The sequence below is a fragment of the Gymnoscopelus braueri genome (genome assembly GCF_963280865.1).
Source record: "Gymnoscopelus braueri genome assembly, chromosome: 7".
NCBI classification, from domain to species: domain Eukaryota; kingdom Metazoa; phylum Chordata; class Actinopteri; order Myctophiformes; family Myctophidae; genus Gymnoscopelus; species Gymnoscopelus braueri.
The window spans coordinates 44602002-44613421 of NC_137608.1; the positions used below are offsets into that span (position 1 = coordinate 44602002).

The window sequence follows — 11420 nt, forward strand, 5'->3', positions numbered from 1 at the left end:
CGCGCGCACACGCACACGCACACACACAGACGTGCGCTCAGTCATTTCATTCTGCATGGGGCGAAGCCGTTGATCATTCAATCGTAGATTCATAAGCAGGCTATTAAGCCTATACTACTGACCCCGACCCCCCCCCCCCCTTCTCTCTCTCTCTCTCTCTCTCTCTCTCTCTCTCTCTCTCTCCTCTCTCTCTCTCTCGTCTCTCTCTCTCTCTCTCTCTCTCTCTCTCTCTCTCTCTGTTCCCCCCTCTATCTCTCTCTGTTCCCCCCTCCTCTCTCCCTCTCCCCCTCTCTCTCTCTCTCTCTCTCTCTCTCTCCTCTCTCTCTCTCTCTCTCTCTCTCTCTCTCTCTCTCTCTCTGACATGGACTCCGTGCAGGGCGGGCGGGGCTATTACGCACAGTTTCAAAATGGACCATTGGAGCATCACGGCTGCATATTACGCACGGTTTTACGCATTTCGAATTGGAGGGGTTTCGGACTTCAAAAATCCATTTCGGAATCACGGATCGTCTAAATAGAGGTGCGTCGATGTGGGGGTGCGTCGAAGTGGGGGTGCGTCGAAGTGGAGGGTTGTTACCCTGTGGGAGGGGGGAGGTGAGGGGGGGGGGGTGCAGAGAGGAATGCAGCCACTCTCTACTCCTCCAGATGAGAGACGCAACTGATATATACTTCTCCATACAACGTGTTTTACCGGATTTGTGATGCTGTTGAAAAAGCGCTCTCTCCAGTACAGGTAGAGTTGAATGGTGATGGTCCTCTGTATGCTAATGACCTTGGCCGTGGCTTCACGGCTTGGTCATTGTTCTCACAGAACAAGTTTGTCCAGTATTCAGACCTTGCCTCAGTCAGTGCATAAGAATTGCTGCTGGCAGCCTTTTTTTTTTTTTTTTTTTCTCTCTCGTTTTTTTCCCATTAAAAGGTAGTATTAAATGGTGTTTTCTAAAATCACATTGCGGGCCAGATTTGACGACCGCGAAACACCGGTTTGACATCACTGGTTTAGAGCATAGAGTTATAATATATCTAGAGGGCGGATTGCCCGGCCCCCAGCTATTCATTTCTATTAAAGTGCTCAGTGGCGTTTTGAAGCACCCGGAAGTAAGAATAGGAACCAATATGGAACCAATATGAACCAATGGAATGGATCCATGGGTCGTGACGCGTCGTGAGCATTCGCACAAAAAGGGAGACCCACGCGCAGTAGCATTTAAGTGCATTCTCAGATTTGGCCACCAGGCTTGGCCGCTTCACTGTTCTACCGTAGTTCTGGGGGCTTGGTTTAGAGTGAATAATAAAGTTTGACTGTGTTCCTGACGTTGTCTTGAGTTATAATAATAACTGAACAACAATACACAACCAAAGCAGTGTGTGCGTTGGTCTTCGAAACCTCAAAATGTAACGTCGTCTCTGTTATTATCAATATGATAGAGACGTCACTGACGCACCCTTGGTATTTTAGCAGTGACGTCACAGACTAATCCTTGGTATATTCATCCTAGTGGCAGCGCTACGCTACACATGTGTTTTTGTCTCCGCCGGAGGCGGAGAGTATGTTTTCGCTTCGTCCCGCTGTGTGTTCACCTCCCTCCTAGCCAAGCTAACATTGGTCAAGCTCCACGTGACACGTGTCAATATGTTGACACCAATGCCTTTGATTGGCTAGAGGGACGCATGACGAAATAAAATCCTATAAATAGGTGTGTCACTTCAAAAAGCCATTTATGTTTTTTGAAGTGAGGTAAGACAGGATCAATCAGTCTTGATTGGAACAGTACCTTCCAGTACAAATCACCCGTCCGTGCGTGTGTGTGTCCCTCTGAGAACACCTAACATTGGTCAAGCAAAGGAGCAGAAGGCCAAAGCTAAGAAAGCATACTCATCTACAACAGTAACACAGAAGAGGACTATAGAGTTGAATTGATCCCACAACAAGGCCGAAGTCTTAATACTGTAACAATTGGCCACCTTGATCAAATACATTATGTAGCACTAGAGAAAACTGACATAGATCAAACACACCAATCAACTGCTGAAACTGTTCAAGACAATGAAGATGAAGAAGACAGACAAGCATTTGAACAAACCAGTCAATTACGACAACTCCCATATGACATTTTTTAGATGCAGACACTACATATTCAGTCGCCCCTGCAGAACACCAAAAACCACACGCATTCTACCAAGACGACCCATTCTACCAAGACGACCCGTGCTATTAAAATAGCACGGGTCTGCTGGCGGAGACTTGTGCTCCGAGGAGCACATTTTCTAGTTTGTTTATGTTTTTTCACGGCTCGCGCTACTCAAACACTAGCGGGATTATTATTTCTTGTCAACATTCAAGTAGAACTATGAGAAGGTATAACCAAGCTAAAATAATGTGTCATTATAAAAATATGTAAAGCATATATAATTAGAAGTCCACTTCCTTCTGTTGGTACGGATGGCTTCACATTGCATCGTTCCGTACCCGAGTACGCATGATCCGGATCCGAGACTACCTCCGGAGGCGGTCTCGGGTACGGTACGGTGATCCGTTCCGGTTCACACCAACCCAAGTGGTCCGGGGTGCGCACTCGGGACCATAGTCTGTATCAGCCCTAATCTGTCTGTCTGTCTGTCTGTCTGTCTGTCTGTCTGTCTCTCTGTCTCTCTGTCTCTCTTTCTCTCCATCTTATGGTCATAGACTGTAAAAAAAATTAAAAAATTTTACAAAATATGTTAACATACATTTTTTCATAAATAATGATATTATTAAACATAGGCCTGAAGTAAATATCAAACGTACCAGCCATATAAATGAATGACCATGAGGGGGTGGGATATTAAAAGCACAGCCCCCCCCCCCCTACTGAGTGTCAGTAGGAATCACTCAGTAGAAATCAGAGGTGGAAGAAGTCAGATTATTTTACTTAAGTAAAAGTAGCAATTCCACAATATAAAATTACTCATTTTTGAACGAATTGCTCATTCATTGAAAAATTTACTTGAGTAAAAGTATAAAAGTATTGGCATACTTGGCACTCAGTAAACACTAAGTAAAAGTAGCAATTCCACAATATAAAATTACTCATTTTTGAATGAATTAGGCCTACTCATCCATTGAAAACTATACTTGAGTAAAAGTACAAAAGTTTTGGCATCAAAATATACTTTAAGCACTCTCTCTCTCTCTCTCTCTCTCTCTCTCTCTCTCTCTCTCTCTCTCTCTCTCTCTCTCTCTCTCTCTCTCTCTCACTCCCTCCCCCTTTGTCCAAAATTGTGTTATGATATTATGTCATTTTAGTCAAGACCTTATGAAATGAGTAAGAACAAACCACTGACTTCAACTCTGTCATGGTTTTAGACTGAAACTTTCAAGTAATCTTCCATTACAGTCTGCAGCTCTGTGTGTGTGTGTGTGTGTGTGTGTGTGTGTGTGTGTGTGTGTGTGTGTGTGTGTGTGTGTGTGTCTCAAGTTATTTTGGTGAGGAAAAATGGGTCATGTATGTAACTTACGTATCCTGTATCGTCACATCTAGTACATCCATTTATCCCTAATTCTATGTTATAACAATGACAAAAATGACAGAAACCACTCTTTAAGAGCTCTGACTCACTCAAGAGTCAGATGAAAACCACATGACAGATCAGCTATCTAATATTCTACCTGTACTGTTAGTTCTGTAAAGAAAAATCAAAAAGTCAAAACACAATTTTATGCCTGATCATAATATTGTGCCAGCTTTGCAGACACCCTTCTGTGGAACAGATAAAAAGGCAAGCCACCTGTCTATCAGCTGTCTATAACAGTCCTGTTCTCAGCAACAGTTTCGGACCAGCTCCAAGAATCCTATCAAGGAGATAATAATCCAAGCTCCACTGACAGAGACAACCTTAGGTCGATATGTTGCTGATCCCTCATCTCTGCTGCACATAGTCACTGGTGCAAAGTAACCAAGTACATTTAATCAAGTGCTGTATTTAAGCAATTCTTGAGGTACTTAGTTGTATTACTTAGTATTTACATTTATCAATACTTTATACTTCTTCTCCACTACATCTCAGAGGCAAATATTGTACTTTTTACTCCAATACAATTATTTGAAAACTATAGTTATTAGTTGATTTGCGGATTTAGATTATTATTACAAAGCATATCCAATTGAGCCCTATTTTTCCTGTGGATATTTGAAAACAGCTAAATTGATGCGTTCATGCATGGTGAGCTTGTAGATCTGCAATTTTAGAAAATGTTGATTTCTACATTGTTGTATTGTTTTTATTTACACACTGTAGGATATTTGGTCGGATTATGCTGTCTGGGACCTTTTTTGGGGCTCGCCGCCGAAAACCCCCGATTTGACGCAGATCGGGCTGTGATCGGCGAGGTTTTGGTCGCTGTGTGTGAAAGGCTCTGCGAGACGATCCGGCCACAATAATTACACTCTGCGATGGCTTCCCGACTGTTTTCAAAGAGAGAGAGAGAGAGAGAGAGAGAGAGAGAGAGAGAGAGAGAGAGATGCGCATATAAATATATCACGGGAGACGTCGATTAAAATGAATTGGAATAAAAACAAATGTGGGCTATGTATTGGGTCTGACTCTGGACAGCATCCTAGTGCACTATCCTACAGTGTGTAATAATCCCTGGTCGGGGATCAATCTATAGGGTGAAAACCACAATGATATATGACAGCCGATTTCAAGAAATAAACTCCTGCAATGTGTAATGCTTAACGATCAGACGACTCCCAGACCACTTTAAAAGTCCTGCAGTGTGTAGGTATTTTTTCTAGTTTAAAGAAAATGTTAAATGTCTGAACACAGCATTATATCCAATCATATTATGCCAGCTTCTGTGGAACAGATAAAAAGGCATGCCAGTGAAGCCACCTATCAGCTGGTCCTAGCCCCATTTAGAACCTCTCCCTCCGCTATGTAGCTCGGAGCTATACAGCGGAGGGAGAGGTTCCGATTGGAGCTATAAGGGTCCATGTTCTCAGCGACAGGTTCAGATCAGCTCCAAGAATTAAGAATACACCAATTCAAGCTCCACTGTCTGACAGAAAGACAACCTCGGGTCGACATGCTGCTGATGAGGTATGTAGTGGTGTAAAGTAACTAGCCTACATTTAATCTACTAAAGTGCTGTGTTTAAGTACAATTATTTTATGAAACGTATTATCCACATAAGCAATATGTGATATTATATTTGGAAATAGCTAAATGAACACGAGGTGAATTTAATAGACTTTTACTTGTAACATAGAATTTGTATTAGAATAGAATTTGGCTACCTAAAAAAAATAACAAATTAATATAACATCTACTAACTGTACTCTACTCTACTGTATGCACTGTACTGATCAGGAATATTTACTAGAGTGTTGTTTGTTGTTGTTTTTTATATTGCTGTGTATGTTGTGTATAGGTGTCAAACCAAATCTAACCAGGACATTTTCAGTCACAAGCATGATAGACCTGTTGACAATAACACAGCCGGCAGGGTAGCCTACAGTTAATGTTACTGTCTAAGAACTCTGCTAAATGAGAAAAACACATCACAGAGGAAAGCTAATGATACTAGTGCGCCATCATGGGCCCAAAAGTTCAAAATCCCTTTGGATTCGGGCTATATCACCAGGGGCGGATTAACCCCTCGTGGTGCTTGGACCCGGTTTGGTGCCCCCTGGCACCGTTTTGTCAACGGGGGGGGGGGGGGGGGCTAGTGCAGCGCGGACACGGTTTGGTGCCCCCCGGGACGGTTTTGTCAAGGGGGGGGGGGGGGGGGTGGAAGTATTTTTTTCTTCACGCCGTTTGGTGCCACCCCAAAGGTTGGTGTCCTGTGCTTCAGCACCTCAAGCCCGTTGGATAAGCCACCACTGTATATCACTGGGTCCTGCTGGCTACCACAGGTCCTGTCGGCTGGGCCAACATGGGCTTTCCAATTAGGTGCATTGGGAGCACCTGGCCAGTGCTCCCTGGGATCTTATAAAAAAAATGAGTGCCGGACATTCTACCCTCTCTCTCCCAGATGACAGCACCTTTTTTTTGTTTCCCTTTAGTCTCTTTTTCTTGATTTGACACACTCTACAACACCCCACGCTACATTGATCACACATCCACATATTGCTAACATCATTGATCATATATATTCACTTACACCCCTCTCTTTGTATGTATAATCCAGTTACTTTTAAAGTTACATTTCTTTTTCTCACTATCCTACCGTGTCCTCCTCAGTTTGTCATGGCCCTATGGGTCGGGTTATGACACTATTCGCTTAGATATTCATATTTCTAAGTGATTTCAATCCAGTTTTGTTTTTTAGCTACCCAAAATCCAATCTGATCCATTTGGATTAAGTTTTGAACTCTTGGGCCCTGGTGATATCATTCTTGTGCTTAATTCTTGTGGATAAATCAACTCTACTTCAAGAGATTTTGCGCATTTATAGTAGGATTATTATTATTACTACTACTAATGCTATTATTATTGTGTTTTCAGAAAGTGACCTTGTTGTGAGTCTGTTTGTATTACATGTTAAGTTTTGTCTCTTGTGTAATTTTGTATGATATCACATTGATGTATCTATGGTATTGTAGCATCATAATAGATTATAGAGCAACAGTCACTTGAATAAAGTGATGATGAAGAAGCTAGAACTTTTGTTTGAAAAGAATAGGAATTCAGATGGCATACTTCATGTACTTCCCTCTTTGATCAGCAGGGGGCCTCAAAAGTGCACATACCGGTAGTCATGTGTCTTGAGGAACCTCTAAAAATGTACAGTATGCATTTTACTGAGCATTTTAGTACATTTCTCTGTACTCTCTTTTCTTTCTATGGTGAATCATGGCATCAGTCGACCACAAATTTAAGATGATATACCAGTGTCAAATGAAGTTGGTTGGATGCGCCTTATAAAGACAATGTAAAAGTGTTTTACCATAATTTGATGTAAATTTGATGTATACTATTCTGAATTATATTGTCTGTCAGTATTAGTGAGTGATACCTGTATCAATTATTATTCTATCAAAAAAAAATCAACACAGCACAAACAAGTATGCCGTGTAAAACAAGACAATTTAAGATAGAAACCGGGTTGGATTTGCTGGGGGATGGAAAACCATGCCTCTGCTTTTGAAATCCCCCCTCTGGTCATTCATTTTTATGGCAGGTGTGGATATACAGTAGCATATTTTATCCCTGCTTCTGGTCAGATTGAATTAAATATATAATCAATATCTTGATTTATGTTTGATCAAATGTAACTATTTAATTAAACATGTATGTTAACCACTTCTTGTGCCAAAAACAATCTTTTCATCACAAATAATTGTTAAAATAGCAGCTCTACAAGCTTACAACATGTGCATTGTGAGTTGTGACTCGTGACACGTTTGTGAGCTTAAGTTATTTTTGCTATTTGTTGTACACATAAGAGTATAGTATAACATTCTCATTAAGACCTTAAACAGGATAATAAGGTATTAACCAGAATGCCTTGTGCATCTAGCCTACAGTATAGGCTTAACCATCACACCAGAATGAAATGTTTGGATTGGGGGAGTCTGGTGCAACGCTCAGGTCCTGGACCTGGTGAGACGGAGGAGGAGCCCGGCCAGGAGGCCATCCACAGAGCCTAGCCCCTCCATGTGCCAGAGCCTCTCCTCTCCCCCATTCCTGGCAGAGTAGTTTCGGACAAGCGTATTGAGTGGCCCTGTCTTTCCCTATTTAGGACTGACCGTGGGTAGCTACCTGGGACGTAAGTCGGGGCTTGATCAACCCTGGCTGGGTCACCTGGGCGAGGGTGTATGTTGCGAGACCCGAAACATCCTATGACCCCAGGCTACAACACTGATGATACGTCCCAGGTGCATCCATGTGATGTTTTTTCGTTATTATTTCCAATTCCATAGTGTAAAATAATACCCGTCAGAGTTCCATAGATTTTGTCCCCCCCCCCCCTCCTCCTCCGACAAAATCTTGCCCCCCCCCTACTGACAGAGGCTAAAATCGCGTGTGTGTGTGTGTGTGTGTGTGTGTGTGTGTGTGTGTGTGTGTGTGTGTGTGTGTGTGTGTGTGTGTGTGTGTGTGTGTGTGTGTGTGTGTGTGTGTGTGTGTGTGTGTGTGTGTGTGTGTGTGTGTGTGTGTGATAAGCTACATTTATCCTGGGTAAACAAATAATAATAATAAAAAAACACCCCCATAAAGTCAGTAATGTTGTAACACTGGAGCAAAGCCTTGTTTTTTTCTTTAAAAGAAAACAAGAAATGTTAGTTGTACATTTAAAAAAAAAGACATAATAGTACAGAATAATAGTGGGTTGTGCAGGTGAGTTTTATAAAACCTTGTCTTCGAATTATATATATTTTGTTTTCAATTTAAGTTCAGGTTACTACAAATGTTGTTATAATTCCCTTACACACATGTTACAACACTTGAATCATTCTCTTTTCGCTTTGCTCCTGCAAAACACCTTACGACACAAAAGCCTGATCACTGAAATATGGACAATTATTGCCAGTGAAACAGCTGCCATCAGAAAGGCTACAACATCGATCGAACGGTACTGAATCGTGGACATCTTGTACGACTCCAGATCCAGAACACGGCCTGGTCTAGAGGTTTCATGGGCTGGTCCCTGTGCAGCCTCGACAGCCTCTGCATGTTCTCCTTGTAGGAGGGCTCATGAAGGACCTCCTTCAACGCTTCCAGGAAGTTGTCTTCGTTTATTGTGCCGATATCGACTACTTTAGCTACGCCCTTTGCTTCCATCCTGTTCATGTTGTCTTCCTGGTCGCCCAGGATAGGCAGACCGACCAAAGGAACGCCATGGTAAATGGCCTCCTGGATTCCATTGGTGCCTCAAACACAAACACTCTGGTCTTGGGGTGGCCCAAGAGGTCCTTCTGGGGCAACCAGTCGAAGACCAAGGTGTTGTTCCCCAGGGTTGACGGTCTCCCGCCGGTGTGCCTCCAGATCACCTTCTGCGGCAATCGGTCAAAGGCCGCCGCGATGGCCTCCGTAACGTCCTCGGGGACCTTTCCGATGAAGGAGCCCAGAGTCATCACGACGACCCCGTGTTCTCCGGAACTCTGGACAAAGTCCTCCAGATGTGGAGGGAGAGGCTCGGAGGGCTTGCACTGCCAACCTTGCATGTAGACGACGTTAGGCATGGTGGGGCGAGGGTATTCAAAGTTAAAGTCGCATCTCATCAGCCAGATATCCGCCGCCTGGAAGAGCTCGATATAATTGACGTCGGGGCCGAAGTAACGGTGAACGAATGCCGTGTACAGGCTGTCTGACATATATGCATATTGAATGCGCGTAAAAAGGTAGAAAAGTGCGTTTTTGATTCGTTGGGGAAATGTCATCTTGTCCGTCAGCATGGAATTGGGGACTGGGACATAGGAGAGGGGACAGGGGGCGATGAGATCGTGCGCCTCCCCTTGGACGGTCCACCTGGCACTGAGGACCAGAGGAAGACGGGCCAACATCGGCCCCGGCCCCACCGGATTCATCAAAACCATGTCATACTTAGCGTCCTGGAGACGCTTCATCATTTCACTGTCCTCAAAAACAATCTCCATTGTCTGAACTGAGGCTTTCAACATCTCATAGAAGTTATTCACAAATTCCCATTCGCTTGCCATGCGAGCCCAAACCGAGGAACCGTCCCGCCTCAGGTTCACCATCCTCGCCACGACCGCTCCGAAGAACTCCTCGTCGCCGGCGCCGTGGAAGTCGACTGTGACGGTGTCGTAGTGAGGGGAGTCCGGCTTGATGTACCAGCTGTTTGAGGGCCTTATCACCGTGACCTCGTGGCCTCTGGAGTGCAGCTCTTCAACGATGACTTTCATGTTGATCCAAAGGCTTCCCTCGCCAGAGTTTCCTGCCATCCACGAGCGGCGTGGAACAACACAGGAGTGTAACGCTATGAGCGTTAGCTGGCCCATCTCTGAGGAGAGAGATCAGAATGATGAGCGAGAAGGCACAGAAGTTAAAGAGGTAGTGCCATGGTTTTGCACTTTTTCTGTTTTTCATGTGTCTATGAGGTTGATAGAACTTCATTAAGCCCCCTGGTGGTGTTTTTATGGTGTTTTATGTCTTCTCTGACTATTCTGAGTTTCTACATGGAGGCTGAAACCTTGAGGGTCAAACGTGCCAATAGAAAAACAGCCCTTTAGTGACATAGTAAAAATACCCTCCCCCTCATTATCATAACACAACAGGAGGAGGGACTAGGACAGGTGGGTGGTGCTAAGGTGGTGGAGGAGGTGCTAAGGTGAGAACCAGGTATACTTAATGAACTGGAGGCGTGTCCATATAAAACATGATTTTAACAATTTCTGTACACTTATTTGAAAAAAATCTTCCTCCTAGTATAACCATAATACCTGATGATTATGTTTTAGGGGGGGGGGGGAATCACTGAAAATCACGGCACCCCGTCTTTAACGTTTAGTAATGGATCACTGATTAACTAATACTGCACTTTACTCTCACTTCACACTAGATAACAGCATGAGTGGGATAAAACCAATATATCGCCACTGTCGAGCAGAAACCTCTTATCTCCATATTTTAACGTTTTAATAATAGTTTTTTCCCTGTATATTAACGGCCTATACTTGATCATACCACAGCGTCCCACAAAAGCATCACAAGTAGCAGTGTTTCGAGCTTGTACAAGCTCGAAACTGAAAAGTAACAGTTTTGGACATATGAGGTTTCCACCCGACAGAAACAATATAATTTGTTAAGGATGTTATTCCACGGTTCCACTTCTATGCCCAGGATGAGTGCTCATAGGATGAGTGCTCATAGGCGTTAAGGATAGGCACTGAACTCCCCAACTGCTCCTGTGGAGCTGCTCAGTGGCCAACAACAGTATAAGACTATATGGTCTGTCTGTCTGTCTGTCTGTCTGTCTGTCTGTCTGTCTGTCTGTCTGTCTGTCTGTCTGTCTGTCTGTCTGTCTGTCTGTCTGTCTGTCTGTCTGTCTGTCTGTCTGTCTGTCTGTGTGTGTGTGTGTGTGTGTGTGTGCGCGTGTGCGTGTATCTACCGTGCAGGGCATTGTTGAAAACGAGCATGTGTGCTCAGCTACGTTTACCCTGGGTAAATAAATAATAATACATTTATTTTCTTTTAGTTTCACATTTAAAAACAAGACATTTGTAACAGAATAATAGTAGGTTGTGCAGGTGAGATTTATAAAACCCTGTGGGATTTATAAAGTTAATCTCACCTCATTTAACAACACACATACAATAGAAATGGGAAATTAATCAGAAAAATCTAAAGCAAACATAAATTGTTTGGCAACAATAAGGTAGGCCTACTGTAAATAACCCAAACAATGTAAATGGAAACTCACTCACCAATAGTAATCCACAGCCCACAAACACTGTGCTTGACTTTCAGCGACA

General features: G+C 43.4%; 1 pseudogene across 1 annotated transcript; it reads right to left on the minus strand.

Moving 5' to 3' along the window:
- Positions 1 to 8538: 8538 nt before the first annotated feature.
- On the minus strand, positions 8539 to 9947 carry LOC308089064 (UDP-glucuronosyltransferase 2A2-like; annotated as a pseudogene). Its single transcript has one exon. The product of its transcript is annotated as a UDP-glucuronosyltransferase 2A2-like (transcript).
- Between the last annotated feature and the right edge of the window lie 1473 nt (positions 9948 to 11420).